The sequence below is a fragment of the Notechis scutatus genome, chromosome 3, assembly GCF_049901735.1.
Source record: "Notechis scutatus isolate UNSWTSFEM ecotype Mainland chromosome 3, rNotScu1.2, whole genome shotgun sequence".
Lineage (NCBI taxonomy): Eukaryota > Metazoa > Chordata > Lepidosauria > Squamata > Elapidae > Notechis > Notechis scutatus.
The window spans coordinates 94,978,194-94,996,769 of NC_142011.1; the positions used below are offsets into that span (position 1 = coordinate 94,978,194).

The following is an 18,576-nucleotide window of genomic DNA, read 5'->3' on the forward strand; positions in this document are numbered from 1 at the left end:
ATAATAGCATGGACTTGGAAAGAGACACATATTATCCCTGTTCCTCAGATCCTATATATGCTGAGCATGTATTGGATTATAGTTTTCACTTGTGATATAGAACCTGATATAAAATCACAAAGGAGACTGAAGGAGGAACTCAAAATATAAAACATGATAGTCCTGGTCAGATCTACCTCTGAATCCATAAATAATATTCATATTAAGAATACAGTGCAAGGATGGGTAAATTAAATATAGGTTTCCGACTTAAGATTGCTCATATCAAAGGACAACCCCTTTTTCTTTATCACAAAGTTCTTTATCAGTTCTGACCTATGCACATTCTTTAGTACATAGTGGAGTTTTACCCTAGGAAAATAGGCAAAAGAGCCTAGATACTCAATAGTGAGCAACCAAATGTCTCTAACTGGTTTTCAAGTACAGGTAGTCCTTGATTTACAACAGTTCATTCAACAATGATTCAAAATTATGACAGCCTCAGAAAAAGGCTATCATATGATCTATCCTCAAAGTTACAATCATTGCAACACCCCCAGGGTCACATTATTGCAATTGGAGTGTTTGACCACTGGTTCACATTTATGAAGTTAACAAGATCTTGCAATTACAATCTTGTGATTTGCAATCTTCCCTGTCTTCCAACAAGTAAAATCAATTGGGGAAGTCAGATTCACTTAAAGACTGTTAGGAATGTAAGTCACCTAATAGTTGGGTTGGAAAATATATAAACCAGGATAGACATTTTAATACTGTCTCTTTAAGGAAATGCTAAAATTGTAATTGGGTGTGGTTCCTCAAACGGCCATAACATGGAGCTAGAAACCTGGTCTGTTCTGTTCTGTTGTTCTAGAGAGTGTTGCTGTTCCTATTGAGTGTTATTGATCATAGTTCGTCTTGGAGTTGAATTGTTTCTGAACTGTTTTTGATACTGAACTTTGTTATTGGATTATCCCTGGACTGAAAACTGACTGCTTTAACTGTGAATGACTTGGACTGTTTTGTTGAACTTTGCTTAACTGTTTTATTGGAAGTAAAAAGCTACATTTTACTATACAGTGTAGCTGTGTGCTGTGCTGTGTGTTATTCTTCACTACTCTCACTACGTCTCCCTGTGTGCGCTCATTCTCCTAACGGGGAATTACCTCAACACTGGTTATGGGCCCAGGCCATACCTGGCTCAGATAACTGAGAGTTGGTGTGAATGCACAGTAACATATACAGACAGCTGTTTACTGTTTAATTGTGGGTTACCATCCTGGTAAAGATGGCACAAGACACTTCAACAAGTCTATCACTGATAACCCGGTTGGATGGAACAAACTATGTTTCCTGGTCTATGAAGTGCAGCCTACTTCTGTGTAGAGAAGGGTTATGGAATGTAGTTCAAGACCCACCAGATGTAAATGCTTGGGATCCAGAAAATGAAGACGATGCCAAGAAGTTAGCTGACTTTAAACGAAACAACGAACAAGATCTTTGTATAATTGGACTAACACCGAGTGACCAGCAGCTAGTCCATATTCGTGGAGAAGAGTCTGCTGCTAGGTGTTGGGAGAATTTGAAGAGGATTTATGTTCGTGACAGTGTAGGTGCACGCATACATCTTATACGTAAACTGTTTAGAGCACATCTTCTGAAAGGTGGAGATATGTTAGCTCATTTAAACTTTATGAAAAGAACTTTTCAGGAGCTACATGAAAAAGAACTGATATTTTCAGAGCTGCATCAAGTTTACATCATTCTTTCCTCATTGGATGAAAGTTATGATGATTACGTATCTTCACTGGAAGTCCTGCCCAGAGATAAACTGACATTGACTGACATAACCGGAAGGTTGTTAGAAGAAGCAAGAAGACGACTAGATAGGGACCAACTGAGAAAGGAACAACCACAAGAAGAGGATTTGTGTTCAACTGCCTATACTGTTAGGAAATGTTTTTTCTTGTGGGGCTAGGGGACATATAACTAGATTCTGTAAGAAGGGAAAATGACAGAATACTGGTAATCACCAGAAGGCCAAGAAGAATGTTAGTTTAGCTATGTCTAGCAATTCAACTGTAAATCATGATTTGTGGGTTGTTGATAGTGGAGCATCGCAGTGCATTACTAAAGATAGAGAGAGGTTTGTAAAGATGTCTATGAGTAAACAACATGTATCATTGGCAAATGGATGGAAGATGAAAGCATCTGGTGAAGGTACTGCCTATTGTTCTTGTGTAAATGAGCTTTTAACTATGTTATATGTACCTAAACTGAAATTTAATTTGTTATCAGTAAGGTCAGATGGAGTAAGAGTGAAACCCTGTAGCAAGTATTTAAACTGTAATGCTTGTAGCCAAGAGAAGAGCAAGGTTATTCCAGCAAACAGACTTAATGGGTTTAAGACCAAAGAACCTTTAGAGGTTGTGTTTGCTGACATAATTGATCCAAAGAAACCTAATTTAGGAGGTGCCTGCTATATTTTGAGTATAATGGACTCACTGTATGGTTTCTGCTATCTCATGAAAAACAAAACAGAAACATTCCAACATTTCTTTAACTGGCTAAGGTTTGCTGAGAGAAAAATGAGGAGTAAAGTAATTACTTTAGTTACTGATAATGAGTTTGTTAACAAAAGATTCCAAACTATGTTGAAATTGGCTGGTGTTGAGCATAAACGTTTTGCACCTTACAGACCACAACATAACTCGTTTGTAGAACGAAGAGGGCAAACATTACAAGCCATGGCTCGCACTATGTTATCTGATTCAGGTTTACCTGAAACACTGTGGGGTGAGGCCATAATGTGTAGTAACCATGTTTTAATACAACAACTGGAGAATTGCCATTCACTCATTGGCTTGGCAGAAAGCCAAATTTAAGTTGCCTACACACATTTGGAGCTCCAGCATGGGTGCATATTCCCTCACAAGTAAGACTGAAAGGGCAACATAGAGCTAAGAAGTTATTTTTTGTGGGTTATGAGGCCAACCATAGATTGTTTAGATTCTGGGATCAAGGCACAGCTCATATTTATTGTAGTGCTAATGCAAAATTTCTTGAGCATGTTGGGTGGGATAAACTGGAACAGGAATCCATAAATGATATTATTATTGACACCCAAATAGTCCCTAAAGATAAAATCAGTAAACCACGAATAGCCATTAAAGAGGAAGAACGGGCACAGGAGGAAGTAGGAGACCAGGCACAGGAGGAGGTAGAAAAACAGGAGCAGGTAGCACAGGAAAGTCCACCAGTAAGCCCTGTATTACCAAGATGTTCAACCCAAGTAACACGACCACCTGATAGATATCAGGCTAGTGTTGTATGCCAAGTGAATACAGTTCCAAGTAATTATAGTGAACTAAAACTGTATCCTGCTAAGGATCAGACTGCATGGCAGAAAGCAATGGATAAGGAACTGGAATAATTAAAAAGACTGGAGGTGTATGAAAATGTTAAGTTACCATCTGATAAACATGCCATAGGATGTAAATGGATATATAAACTGAAGACAGGTGTAGATGGGACTGTTACCCATAAAGCCAGGTTAGTAGCACAAGGGTTCAATCAGACAGCAAATGACTATGATGAGGTGTTTGCACCTAGTCTGAAGGCTACTACATTAAGGGCAACATTAGTGTGGGCAGCTAAGGAGAAATACATTATAAATCATTTGTATGTAGAGACGGCATGTCTGCATGCACCATTGCAACACACTATATATTTAAAGAAACCTTTAGGTATTAAAAATGATAATACAACTGATTGCTGGAGATTGAAAAAGAGTCTTTATGGTTTGAAGCAATCAGGATATGAGTGGAACCAATGTATAGTTAAAGAATTAACTAAGATAGGTTTTGTAGCTGGCATGGCTGATCCATGTTTGTTTAAAAAGGAAAGTGATGGTATAGTGTCATTGTTGCTATTGTTTACTGATGACATAGCATTAATCACCAAACTGAACAAGAAGCTACTAAAATAATCTCACTGTTAGAGAAGAAATTTAAAATAAAACAATTAGGAGAAATCAAACAATATCTTGGTTTAAAGATAGACAGAACTAGGGGAAGATACAAGATCTCACAGGCAGATAAAATTAACCAATTACTAAAAAGTTTTCAAATGGAATTTTGTAAGCCGGCTAAAACACCAATGAGCCAGGAGTTTAGCCATAGTGATGTTCAAAATCCTATTTTTGAAAAGAACATTTATCAATCCTTGATTGGTAGTTTATCTTATCTCAGTAATTGGTCAAGGCCAGATATTTCATACAGTGTTAATCAGTTAGCGAGATTTAACGCTGAGCTGACTGAAAGGCAGTGGCATGCTGTTAAACGTGTGTTAAGATATCTGAAACAAACAATGAATTATGCATTGTATTTGGAGCCAAAAGATGAACTGAATTTAACTGCATATGCTGATGCAAGTTTTGCTATAGACATAAATACACGAAAATCTACACCAGATACTGTAGTATTATTGGGAAAAGCATTAATTGGATGGAGATCTATTAGACAGAAACATCTAAGTTTGCCAACAATGGAGGCTGAATTCTCATGCTTGTCTTTATTATGTACAGATTTAGTTTTGTATAAGCAATTATTAATTGATACGGGAATTGATGTAACAGATTCTATTGTTGTTTATGAAGATAACCAATCAGCAATACAGATGGCCTCAAATATTGCTGTTAAAACAAGAACGAAACACACAGATTTAAGATATTTAAATGTGAGACAATGTGTGCAAAGTAAAATAATTAAGCTGGAATACTGTATGTCAGAAAACAACATAGCAGATCATTTTACAAGGCACAAGGCTCTATAAAGCATAAGGCGAGCTGTGAAGATTATGGACTTAGAATGTAAGGTGTATATATTGTCCTACCCAAAAGGGGAGAATGTTAGGAATATAAGTCACCTAACAGCTATTTGGGTTGGACAATATATAAACCAGGATAAACATTTTAATACTGTCTCTTTAAGAAAATGCAGAGCTGTAATTGGGTGTGGTTTCTAAAATGGCCATAAGATGGAGCCAGAAACCTGGGTTGTTTAGTCTTAGTATCAGAAGAGAGTGTATCTCAGTGAGTCTCTGTTTTCCTTCTGTTGGAGAGTATTGCCGTTCCTCCTAATTGACTGTTATTCCTGGATTTGATGTAAGTCTGATACTGAACTGTTTATGATACTGGACTGTGTTATTGGATTATCCCTGGACTGAAAACTGACTGATTTAACCATGAATGACTTTGGACTTCTTGTTTTGAACTTTGCTTAAACCTTTCTGGAAGTAAAAACCTACATTTAATGTACAGTGTATCTGTGTGCTGTGTGTGTCTTATTCAAACGCTACTCTCAATACGTCTCCCTGTATGCGCTCATTCTCCTAACGGGGAATTACCTCAACAAAGACTATACTGAGTCATATAAAAAAAAACCACTTAATAATCATAGTAAAATGATAGTAAAATCAGGTTTAGTCATGCCATGATTCACTTAATGACGTCATTGCTTAGTGATCAAAATTCTGGTTTCAACTGTAGGACTAAATCAAGGACTACTTGAAAAGTTTGACAGCAATAAACTTCCACTACAATTTTGGCTCCAAAATGTTAGACTTCGTAGATGGATATTCTGCAGTGATGAATAATATCCATTTATATCTTTAATATCTGTTGATTTTGGTGTTTAGATTTTTTGCTCAATCATGTAATATCCTTTCCTGTCTTCAGTTCTTTATCTCAAGTTTCCCGCTGCCTTTTTGTAACTGGAGAGTTGCAATAAAATGGGAGAAATGATTGAAGGTGGAGCACAGGATTTAGCATTCTTATATATAAGAAGCAAGAAAATTCCTTGGGTGCTACAAATCTGAGGCCTTTTAACTAGCAGGATGTTGGAAAGAGGAAGTTAAGAGGAGAAATAAGGAGGTTAAGAAATAAAATGAGACAAGGGACATCTTTGTGCACAAAGTAAAGCCTCAGAGTTTGGGAAATTATAAAATTGTGGAGCTGGGAGTATAAAATCCTACAGATACAGGAACTCTAATTTTTATGTTTGGAAGAAAAGGCTAGCAAAAAGAAGAGATTAGTTTGCTGAGGAAATAAGTAGGAGTAGGAGATTTAAAATGAGACAAGAAGCACACATGACAGTAAAGGAGATAAGAACAAAGCTTTAAAGTGTAATAAAAAATACTGGTGAGTCAGGCAGCTTACAAAGACAAAAGGGAGATAATAGACAAAGCCTCACAGTTGGGAGAGACAGAAAGATTACTTATGACCCAGAGATGAAGGGAGAATGCACAAGTTTGAACTCCTGCTGTGTACCCTGCTGGTAAGCCTGCCTGCAGTTTGGGTTCAAGGGAAGTGGATTGGCAAGTTCCTCCTGCAAAGGAGACCAATCCAATATGTCAGCTGGGGAGAGGATTTGGGTGAAGAGGTGAGGTGCACTTAGTGTGTGCAGGCTGAGGAAGAAGAATATGGCTCCAAAACCTTTAGATTTGAATCAGGGCCAGACAGAAGGAGGTGCAGCAGAACCATAATGAAGAAAAGAGAAAGTGTTCCATGTGACTTTTGCAAGACAACAAAGGTTGAATTGTGTGAAGTTATAGTGAGGTTTAAATTGAGTGGTGTGGGAGCCTTGTGGTGAAGATGCTCGCCTTCCACTTGGAAGATTGAGAGCTCAATCCTAGGTAGCGGCAGATATTTATTTCTTAGTGGGCAAAGAGAACATTTCTGCTGAAAACATCACATGGAGTCAGGAAAGGCATCCGTTCAGTAAACACTCAGCTCCATCCAGTTGCCCTGACACTACTACTCCGAATTAAAGGATTGCAAGGTTGTGAAAAGGGAGTTGTATACAAAAGTGGGTTTTAAAAAGATCCTGTCCGGCTGTAGGGTGACAGAGAGGAACTGAATTCACCAAGTGTGCCTCTCTGGACTGGAATGAGAGACAGATTGCCACAGAGTTCCTTGGCTATTATTGTATAAAGTTAGTCTTGAATCTGTATGAGTCTGGTTGGAAATTTCTAAGGTTATTGTTTTAATGCAGGAGTAAAAGGGACCTCTGCTATGGTACTGAATGCCAATAAAGAACAGTGGTTCTGAATGCTAGTAAAGAACAGTGGTTTGTTCATAACTCAAAGTGTATCTTGGGTCAATAGGGGGAAAGGGGGTTGTTCCTTAGAGCCCCTTGCTGGTTGAAAGGTTTAATGGCAGGCTTGATGAGGATAAATCCTATAAGAAATTTTGCACGACAAATTTCAAGGAGAACTCTTGAACCCAGGCCTGGCTTCTTCATTATAGCAGAGGCTGCTGAGTGGTGCTTCCTTATTTCTCTCCTTTTGCTTGTCTCTTGGAAATGATAAATAATATGGATATATAACAAGGTAGAAAATGAGAAGGATCATTACTGTTCTCAGCACTTCTGGAGAAGATGAATCTGACCATTTTCTTTTTTCATTTAACCAACGTTCTTCAAATATTTCAACGAAGCTGCAAAACTGCATTTTACTTGTAACAATAAAACCAACACAACTGTAAGTATAAAGAAGTTACAGCAGGGGTGGGCAAACTACGGCCCGCGGGCCACATCCGGCCCGTTGGTCTTTTTATGTGGCCCGCCGAAGATTGGTCCGTATGTAACCGCGGCCACTTTTTGGCTGCTTTCAGACGCGTTGAGAGGAGGTGGTTGAGGCGGAGGGCGGGTGGTGGAGAGCAAGTAGGGCGCCTGGCGGGCTTTTCAGGCAGAGCAGGAAACGGGGCAGGAGCCCGGCGGAGCGAAGAGAGCTGAAACCTGTTGAGGTCTCGCCGCAGTCCCTTCGCGGGAGAGAAGCTGCCGAGCCGAGAGGAGCGCGGGATGCTGCCGGCTCGCCTCCCTGCCCCTCCGTCGTGACTGCGGGAGAAGGAGCCCTGAGCGCTGCTCTCACGGCCACCACCGACAGAGCCCAGCTTCATTTCGCCTGAGCCGCGTTTGATTTGGAAGGGGGCGTGGGAGGCAGCACCAAAGGAGCACTCTGGGGTTCGGCCAACCACCGCTGAGCGCCTCCGGGCTCCCACCGTGGCGGGCAGACTTTGGGGCTGCACTCTGGAACCCAGAGCCACGGGACGGCGAAGCCGAGAGGCAGGAGGAGGCGCGTTGGAGCTGCAGCAGCCGGTTCAGATCTCTCGGTCCCAGGAATCCCCTCCGCCGAGGCGCCTGAGCCCCGAGCACCGCCGGCATCGAGGAGCACGAGAAGCACAACGGGGCCACGGGAAGAGCTGCGCCCAAGGAGCAACTGGTGGCCGGAGCGGCCGGGACTGGCAGTGGCGGCGAGGACCCGACCTGCACAGGGGGCTGGGGGTTTTCTCCTGCGCCCGGCCGGAGCGGCCCACCGTGTGATCTTGGGTATCTGGCTCGCTGCGCCCTAGGCGCGCCTTTCCTCGCCTCTCGGCCAGCAGCAGCAGCTCTGCCGCCGCCTCCTTCCTCCCCTAATGCCCGCTGTTGTGATGCGTATTCCCATAGACCCGAGCACCAGCAGGCGCTCACACCTCCCTCCATGGCCTTCCCCTGCGGTAAGATGGGAGAGAACAGCGGCGCCCTCAGCGCGCCAGTCCCGGGACCTCGCAGCCAGACCGAGGTGTGTTCGGTGGTGGACGTCCTGGCCGATCATCCGGGAATTGGTGAGGCCCGACAGCTCCAACTTCTTGTGCTTGGTGCTGCTTTCCCACTGGAGATGCAACAAGACCCTCCCGTGGCCTTCAAGGTAAGCCGGGAGGGAGGCTGGGCGGAGCGGGCAGGTCCTGGGAGAGGCGCGCAGATGTTTCCTGCCAGCGGGCTTCCCAAGCGCCCGGGAGGACTCGTGGTTTAATGGCAAAAGCAGCGGCGGAATGGGCGCTGGGTGGGTGGGGGGAAAGGCAAGCTAAAGCCTCCCACACACACACCTCGGCAAGCGGTTTGCAGGGTTAGCCAGCAGTTTCTCGCAAGAGACTGAAGGCCGGTCTGCTCCCCCAATTAGACATTGGTTCAAGAGGAAGGGTCAGCCCTGCTACTAATTGGTGGTTCACAGTTTATCCGTGGGCACCGGAGGAGTTATGTTTTGGGGGTGGGCATTTATTTATTTTTATCTTATAAGTGGCCAACTTTTGTAAGCTGAGGGGTACATTCATACACACATACACACATACACACACACAGTGCGTTTATTCGTAGGGGAAGAATCTGTCTATCTATCTATCTATCTATCTATCTATCTATCTATCTATGTTGTGCAAATTTAACTATGACGCCAAACTTGAGTTTTGGAGGATGTCTCGGAGAAAAAATAGTTATTTTTCCTACCCGAGTACGGCAGGCGTCTCTCCCGCTTAAAAACAAAACTCTTTCCTCCCTCGCTTTGAAAAGGGGAACTGTTAACAAATGCAGTTTTTTATATGTATCGTATCTTGTGCTGACCCGGCCCGTCCATCAAATTTTAAAAGTCAATGCGGCCCCCGAGCCAAAAAGTTTGCCCACCCCTGAGTTACAGGTATACTTTTCCCACCATTCATCTCGTTGCTTGGAAATCCTTTTTATACAACTGACTCATATTTATAACGGTTGCGGTGTCCCAGGGTCATGTGATCATCTTTTGCAACCAAGCAAAGTCAATGGGGAAGCCAGATTCATTGAAGAACCCTGTTACGAACTTAACAATCAGTGATTCATTTAACATCTGTGTTAGCACACGTGGCTTCTGATGTTTTTTCCCCCCAGCCAAAGTACTAGCAGTGGCTTAAGTGTCTATATTTTCTTCTATGTAATGATTTAATAATATCTCATATCTCCATGTATGTTTCTGTTCTCCCATCATGTAGCATCAGCAAGTGTCTATAAATGTATGATTTTTTTTTTAAAAAAATCTGTTCTCCATAGCAATAGGACTTAGATTTATATAATGCTCCATTGTGCTTTAGAGTCCTCTCTAAGTGGTTTACAGAATCAGCATATTGTCCCCAACAATCTGGGTCCTCATTTGACCAACCTCAGAAGGATGGAAAGCTGAGTCAACCTTGAGCCTGGTCAGAATTGAACTCTTTACTGTGGATAGAGTTTGCCTGCATTCTAACTACTTTGCCACCAGGGCTCTCTTTGCTTTTTTGTTTTTTACCTGGATGGGATTTAAACAGGTAATGGGTTAATGTTTCATTGAGTATTTTAGGCGGTATGCCCAACTCAAACATTTGTTGTTCCTATCGAGATCGAACTCCAGACTGTGAGCAGAGTTTGTCTGTAATACTACATTATAATTGCTGCACCACCAGGGCTCTCTCCATAGGCTCTGGTTTGCTTCAGACCATTTTCTTTTCTTTTTTTCTGTTACTCACTCTCTTTCCTATGTACCAAATTTGGTTCTGATCTCAGAAATTTATCCTGTAATGGAAGTCCCTTTACGTAATATCTTTCTAACAACCAGTTAGGTTTGAAAGAATAAAAAGTGCAGTTACTGTGATTTACAAGCTTAGCAAATTCAATGAGTCTAATCACAATTAGTTAAAAGTGATGAACAGATGCAGGGTCTTCTGGTGGAGGTATGGCAAACTAAAGATGGATCTGCAAATATGGGGCCAAGGAATGCAACAAAGACAAAGGAACAGGGTGAGGAGAGGACAGGAGATCCCCCACTTGTGCTCTGGACAACTGCTCCACGAGGGTAGAGGTCTTCCATGGGTCTGAATGAGTTTGAAAATATTGAAGTCAATTGAAGTCCATGCTTCCTAAAGTTGCTTCCGACACTTTTCTGTGCAATGTGACATCAATATTCTTTCAAACGGGCTGAAAATGTATGAACCAGCAGTTATTGTTGGGCTACAAGTTACTATTATTCATGCTGGTTGGGATTGTTGGGCCTTGTAGTCTCAGGATATCAAAAATATCAATTCTGTTTTAGAGATAAGAAGAGATGGTGATTGTGACTCTTTCTATAAATTCTTATTGTAATTCCAGGAACAAACCTTTTTAAGTCAGTTGCTCAAATACATGAGATGAATAGAAGGAAAAAAAGAACACATAAAAGTCCTTTAAGAAAAAAGTGAAAAAAATTCAACAAAGAAAAATATAGTATGTTATGTCATTATAGCATTGTGTTCTATTTTCCTTGTTTGACAGTGTATGTATTGCCTTCAATATCATCTTTGTGCTTTGTTTTTTTCTTTTTCTTTTTGTTACAGATAACCATTGACTTGCAACCATTCATTTAGTGACCATTCAAAGTTACAACAGCATTAAAAAGTGACTTATGATCCAGGAGTGGGATTCAAATTTTTAACAACCGGTTCTGTGGGTGTGGCTTAGTTGGTGAGCATGGCTTGGTGGTAATGTGACTGGCTGGGTGTGGCTAACTCAACAATACTCACATCGAGGCACGCATCTCCTTGCCTGGCCTCTCATGACTGTGGGGATGCTGCAACAGTTGTAAGTGTGAAAAATAGTCATAAGTCACTTTTTTCAGTGCCATTGTAACTTTGAATGGTCACTCCACACAAGCAAATTACCAGCAAAGGAAGGGGAAAAAAATTCCAGAGACAGGAAGTCTAGTCTGCCAAGAATGTAATAAGGGTTAACAGAGAGGCAGTTTCTGTAAGCAACAGCAGAATGTTTCCTTCCTGCCTTTCTTACAGGATTAGGCCAGTAATTTCTTCTAACAATTGATTCTCCGAACTGCTTAGAATGTTAACAACTGGTTCTAGCGAATAGGTGCAAACCTCTAGAATCCCAACCCTGTTATGACCGTTTTTCACACACGATCAGAAATGGTATTCAGCAGGTTCTGACCAGTTCTGGAGAACCGGTAGCAGAAATTTTGAGTAATTCGGAAAACCAGCAAATATCACCTCTGACTGTCCCCGCCCCCATCTATTCTCTGCCTCCTGAGCCCCAGCTGATTGGCTGGGTCTTCTTTTGTTGGCCTGCACAGGCGAATGGAGCTGGAAAGCAGGTTAGTGGGATGAGGAGGCAATGGGAATTTTTCAGTATCCTTTCCCTGCCACGCCCACCAAGCCACGCCCACCAAACCATGCCATGCCCACAGAACCGGTAGTAAAAATTTTTGAATCCCACCACTGCACACGATCATTTTGGCCATGTGATCAAAATTCAGGTGCTTGGCAACTGGTTCATATCTATGACGGTTGCAGTGTTCTGGGGTCATATGATCACCTTTTGTGACATTCTGACAAGCAAAATCAAGGGGGAGGCCAGATTCACTTAGCAACCGTGTTACTAACTTAACAACCATAGTAATTCACTTAACACCTGTGGCAAGAAAGGTCATAAAATGGAGCAAAACTCAACAAATGTCTCACTTAGTAACAGAAATTTTGGGCTCAATTGTGGCCCTGGGTCAAGGACTGTGTGTATTAATAAAAGAAGAAATAAAAATAACAATAAAAAAGAAAAGTGACATGAATAAAGTCTTTCAGCCAAGCACAATTTCTGGTGAGCTCATGGATGTCATAGACTCTTCAATGTATTTATTTATTCAATTTATATAGCTGCCCATCTCAGCTACAGTATATAGCTTCTTGAGAAGAACATAGCACTGGTTTGTTGCTGCCTTTTGCGGATGTTTCTATGACTTCTATGACAGTTTACAACCCTCCAATTCCTTGGAGATCTTCATCCAAGCACTAACTAGGCCTGAGCATGACAAAATTAGCCAGGTGTTACCACCTGCTGAGGTAATTGCTCAAAAGCTCCGTTTGTTTGAACAGACTCCATTTTGCAGGAATCAATTTTTACTTTAGTAGGATGCTAAAACGCTGTCCCCAGCTGGGTTCAAACAAAAGGACCAGTGTGAAAAGCCTGAATGTACTGATGAATGTATTAATGAAAGTGAGAGCAAAGAAGGGAAAATGCACCTTAGCGTATTATCCAGGCACATTTGTTTGATATCCCAGAAATTGCTTTTTCTCTCCCTTTTCTGAGAAGCTACCCGGGGACTCAGGCTATATTTGTTTGGATTGCTTGTAATCGTTTTCTGACAGCCAGCCAAGTTTCCCTACAGGAAAAGCCCTGGTCCTGAGAACATCAGCCTTGCTGGCACTTCTTTCTCCTTCAGCTAATGAGAGTTGAATGAAGCACCAGCACTTCAAGGGGCGCATCAGCCAACAATGGTGCCTCTCTGTCTCTGATGGAAAGCAGTTGGTTCTTCCTGTCTTCTTCACAAGTAAAGGATGTTCACCAGCCAGAGAAACAACTTTGTCTCCCTTTCTCAATTGATCTTTTATCTTCCCCCAATAATTAAACATTAATTAGATGTTTTGCACAATATCAGAAATTTTCCTCTAGAGAAAATATGGTGTTAGGAAATCATATCACACCTTTTGTTCAAAAAAGAAAACTCTGCTGCTGCGGCTTTAAGGGATTGTCAGCTATCACAACTAATAAAATACCCCTGTGTTATATACTGAGCTCCCTTTCACAGGAAATAGAACCACTTAGAACATGCTTTGAAATGTACACAGATGTCCCCAGATGTAATGTTTGGCTGTATTTCACATTTGCTAGAACACAAAAGCATTTCCACATATGCCCAAAGAGATGCCAGGTAAGTAATCTGGTAGGGGTGCCAACTAACCCTAAAAATTGAACATGCCCATGTGTCCTTAGCAGATTTTTTTTTCTATTAACCTTAATTGGTGAGAGTTTTCACAGCATGGAAATTGCTAGTCTTATCTGCTAATGGAGGTACATCAAGGTTACATTGAAGTCATCACTACAATGGCCAGTTCAAAGGATGTCAATTGTATGCATAGACTTAAACTGATGGTTTTCTCTTTTGCTCTGATCCAAAGTGAGCCATATTTAAAAGCACCACAACCAGGATGGTTTTCTTTTAAGTTTTATATGTCATGGAAAGAAAAAGAGAATAGTTTTCAAATATATTGTAAAACATGAGATCTTGGGGCCATATTGATTTAGATTGTAGGTTGAGTTATCATTGTGGAATACTTTTATATATATTTCTGAGCATACAAACTTAAAAATCATCACCAATTTTGTCTGTGCTATTAATACTGCATATCAAAAATTTAATGAAGACATTTCTTCCATTCAACACCATAAAGTGACACATTCGTACGAAGTTTCACCGAATTATTTGACTGGTTGCCTGTATTAACTCAGAGAAAGATAAAACAATGAAACAAAGAAAAGCATATAAATTTGTAAGAGAAGAAAAGGCATATTAAAAATGGATCTCATAGTACATGCTGATATAGAGACTGATCTACTGTCCAAAGAACAAAACAAAACAAAAACCCCTGGTGGCTTTCTTATGCTCTAAAGAATAGACTTATTCAAATTAGTCAAATTATTCTCACAATGAAGTTTGTATTTACACAAATGTGTGAAAGGATTGCTAATACATAAATACTGGCCAAGCTGAATGGTCCTGAGGTTTCTCAAGATTTGCCTGCTGAAATTTAGTAGTCCTTCAAAGGAGATGAAAAAGGGGCCCATCCTTGTGAATCCCTATATACTGATTCACATCTATATGCTTGTAGTGAATTCTTTTCTGGATACATTTCTCATTGTGTTTTTGTAGAAAAAGCCATACAATGAAATAATCAAACTGGTACTGTCCTGTTGCTTCAGGCCTGTATCTTTTTATCCTACAGTCCCTAATCTCCAACAATAATTTCTCGACCAATATATATATTGGTCATCAAATTTTTGGATAGTAGGCCATTCTTTTTTTTCTTTAATAAATAAATTTTATTAATTTTAAAATTAAAACAAACCAACAACACATACACAAATGAAAGTAAAGAAGGAGAAAGAAAAAGAAAAGAAAAAAAAAGCAAAAAGAACGAAAAGATAGACAGAATAGAAAGCAATTAAAAACATTCTCATTTTCCACAGTTTTAAGATCTCTTTTTTTCTTTTCATAACCCTTAATTTATGCCATATACACACACCTATTCTTTACATATATCTATATATCACTGCTATAGGTTTATTCTGTCCTCTTTTGCCTTATAGTATAAAATCTATCTTCGGCCAATCCAGTTATACCAACAGTTCCAGCTATCGTAATATATTGAGGTATCTTTGTTTTTTAGTGCCAAAGTTAGTTTGTCCATTTCTGCACACTTTGAGATTTTTTTGATGATTGTTTCATCTGATGGCGCCTGAGGCTGTTTCCAAGGTTGGGCGAAGGCTAATCTGGCCGCTGTTAAGATGTGTATTGTTATGTATTTCGCTTTTTTGGAAATTTGTTTGTCAAAAATCCCTAACAAGAAGGACTCTGATTTGTATCCGATCTGCTCTTTTGTGATTTCTTCCAACCAAATTTTGATTTTCTTCCAGTAACTTTGGGCTTCTGTACATGACCACCACATATGGAAAAAGGTTCCTTCTTTTTTTTTTGCATTTCCAGCAATTCGGACTCATATTGGGGTGCATCTTCGCTAACCTCGAAGGAGGGAGGTGCCATCTATAAAACATTTTATAGGCATGTTCCTTATATGCTACCGATTTTGTGATCTTGTTGTTTCTACCCCAGACCTTTTCCCATTCTGTTAAGGTGATGCTGCGTCCTACATTCCTACTCCAGGCAATCATGTTCCCTTTTACAATTTCTTCTTCTAATTCAACTTCTAATAAATAATAAAATTTTGTTATATTTTTTTTGCCTGATTCTAATAAAATTTTATCTAATTGCTGGAGATTGTTGTTGATTCCAAATTCTTTCTTATCTTGTTTCTATCTACTTTGAATTTGAAGGTATGCCCACTGATCAATTTTTTGTCCTTGCTCCTGAAGTTCTTGTCTCGATTTCAAATTTCCTTATGTGTCCAATAGGTCCTTATATTTAATCATTTTGGAGATATCCAAATTGTTTGGGTGAATCATTGCCTCCATTGTTGAAATCCAGATTGGTACTTTTATATAGTGTTTTTTCCGTATTTTCTTCCAATTAGTTAATAGAGAGTCTCTGATTAGATGTCTATGGAAATATTTTTGACTAGTTTTCCCTACATCCCATAGGAAAGTGTGCCACCCCCTTTGCAAATCATGGCCTTCTAAAAATAATATTCTCTTGTTGGTTAAATTCACCCATTCCTTCAACCAAACTAAAGAGGCAGCAATATAATACAACTCCCAATTTGGAAGTGCCAATCCTCCCCTGCTCTTCATATCCTGCATTGCTTTAACATTTATTCTAGGTTTTTTCCCTTGCCAAATGAATTTAAGAGTTATTTTGTTGAGTTCTTCAAAAAAAAATTTATGTAGTTTAATTGGGATCGTCTGAAACAGGTATAGAAATTTAGGAAGAATGTTCATTTTAATGGTAGCAATCCTACCTAGTAATGAAAGTTGGAGCTTACCCCATGATTCTAAGTCCTTCTTTACCTGGTGCATCAATTTGTCATAGTTATTTTCTTTGAGTGTCTTGCAATGTGCTGTCAGCCATATTCCTAAGTATTTAACTTTCTTTGTCACTTGTATTTCCATAACTTCTTCTAACTGTATTTTCTGTTTTTCTGTTAAATTTTTAGTCATTAATTTAGTTTTCTTCCTATTAATTTTAAGTCCTGCTACTGCTCCGAATTGTTCTAATTCATTCATCCATTTTTGTCCTCTATCTATTGGTTCCTCAATAAAGAAGACTATATCGTCTGCAAATGCTTGCAATTTATATTCTTCTTTCTTAACCTTTAGTCCTTTTATATCTGGGTTCCATCTAATTCGCATTAATAATGTTTCTAATGATAATATGAAGAGCAGGGGTGAGAGTGGGCAGCCCTGTATAACTCCTTTTTCTATTTTTATTAGTACGCCATTCTTTCATGGCAACCTATAAAACATGTCAACAGTTCTTTAAAACAACTGATTTCCCCCCCAAAAAAACATTATGTGGCTACACTTCCTAGGTGACACTGAGATGCGTATACTTTAAAGAATTGCAATCAGTTGGCATATTCAGGCCCTATAGGATATGAAATACTTTTCAGAATCTAAAGCCTTACTGCCAAGTAGCAGTCATACTATATCCAGCCTCTCATTTTGATGGGATATTTTAAAAATAAAGATGTGGGTTCAATTCCTGATAGATTTATGGTTTAATACTTTCATCAATACTGAAAGAATAATAATTTCAGCCCACGCTCTCTGAAGATGCTGTCATATTACTTACCTGCTTCCTTTGCCCTGATGGAAAAAAGAAATGTGCAGCAAATCGGTAGGACTTGGATTGGGAACAGCTGTGTCAAAATCTTTACTCAACCACAAGGATACAGAAACCACTGTTTTAATGGATTAAATTATCAAATATGTACTTTGTATGTACTCAAATTAGACATTTAATGTTTTTAGTATTTTGATGTTTTTAGTGTTTTAAAATGGTTTTAAGATTTTAATTGTAATATACAATTAAATCAATCAATCCAATGAATCAGCCAACCAATCAAAGAAATAATGCAGTTGCAGTTGCCCTTATGATTTTTCTCTATGAGTAATAGCCTGGTAGCCCAATTGGGACCAAGTCTGCTACACATGGTCGAAAGAAGTTTAAACGTTTCCCTCAGGCCAAATTGTCCCATAAAATGTCTCAAATCTTTGGAAGAAAGATGGGCTAATTTAATGATAGCTCAACTGAAGGCATGATTGCTAAAACAACTTTTTCACTTCATATTCGTCCCCTTTGAACCCTGACAAAAGCTAAGGGAACTTGGAAGCCCTCAGGTTTTGAGTTTAAATACTGAAAGTAGGTGCCTACAGTCTGAAGCTTGTAATATATTTATATATTGTACAATATATTTATAGATAACTTATTTCTATGCCTGAAAAAAATAACAAATGTCACATACATATTGTGAAATAAATTGATTTATATAAACATACCATGCCACAGAAACAATTTTCATATCTGTCCAAATGGAAGGAAAACAGAGGCTTAGGGTTCAACATCTCATCCCACCATGAGAACTTCCTCTTTCCTAGTGATGGGCTTATGTAATTTTATAGGCTGACTAATTATTTTAAAAAAGAATCTGCATCTAAAGATAAGAGCCAGTTTGGTGTAGTGGTGAAGGTGCTGGCCAAGAAACCAGGAAACTGTGAATTCTAATCCTGTTTTAGGCATGAAAGTCAGCTGGGTGACTTTACGCCAATCATTCCCTCTCAGCCCAACTCACTTCTCAGGGTGCTTGTTGTGGGGAACATAGGAGGATGAAAATGTATATACTTTTATACCTTGAGTTGTATAAAAGGCAGGATAATACAGGTAGTCCTTGACTTACAACCACAGTTGAGCCCAAAATTTATATTGTTAAGTAAGGCATTTGTTAAGTGAGTTTTGCCCCGTTTTATGATTTTTCTTGGCTCAATTGTTAAGTGAATCACTGCAATTGATAAGTTAGTAACCTGGTTGTTAAATGAATCTGGCTTCCCCATTGACGTTGCTTGTCCGAAGGTTGCAAAAAGTAATCACATGACCTTGGGACACAGCAACGGTCATAAATATGAACCTGTTGCCAAGCATCTGAATTAGATCACCTGATCATGATGACTGATGCAAAAGTCGTAAGTGTGAAAAATGGTCAGAAGGCACCTTTTTCAGTGTTGTTGTAAG

The 18,576-nt window shown here is 39.6% G+C and overlaps 1 protein-coding gene and 1 long non-coding RNA gene across 4 annotated transcripts in view; one reads left to right on the forward strand and one right to left on the reverse strand.

Annotated features, from left to right (window-relative positions):
- CRB1 (crumbs cell polarity complex component 1) overlaps nt 1-18,576 on the reverse strand; it is a 153,661-nt gene that overhangs the window by 126,970 nt on the left and 8,115 nt on the right. The window lies entirely within an intron of this gene.
- The window catches only part of LOC148131287 (uncharacterized), a 64,640-nt gene that overhangs the window by 22,058 nt on the left and 24,006 nt on the right, over nt 1-18,576 (forward strand). The gene's annotated exons all lie outside the window — the stretch shown is intronic.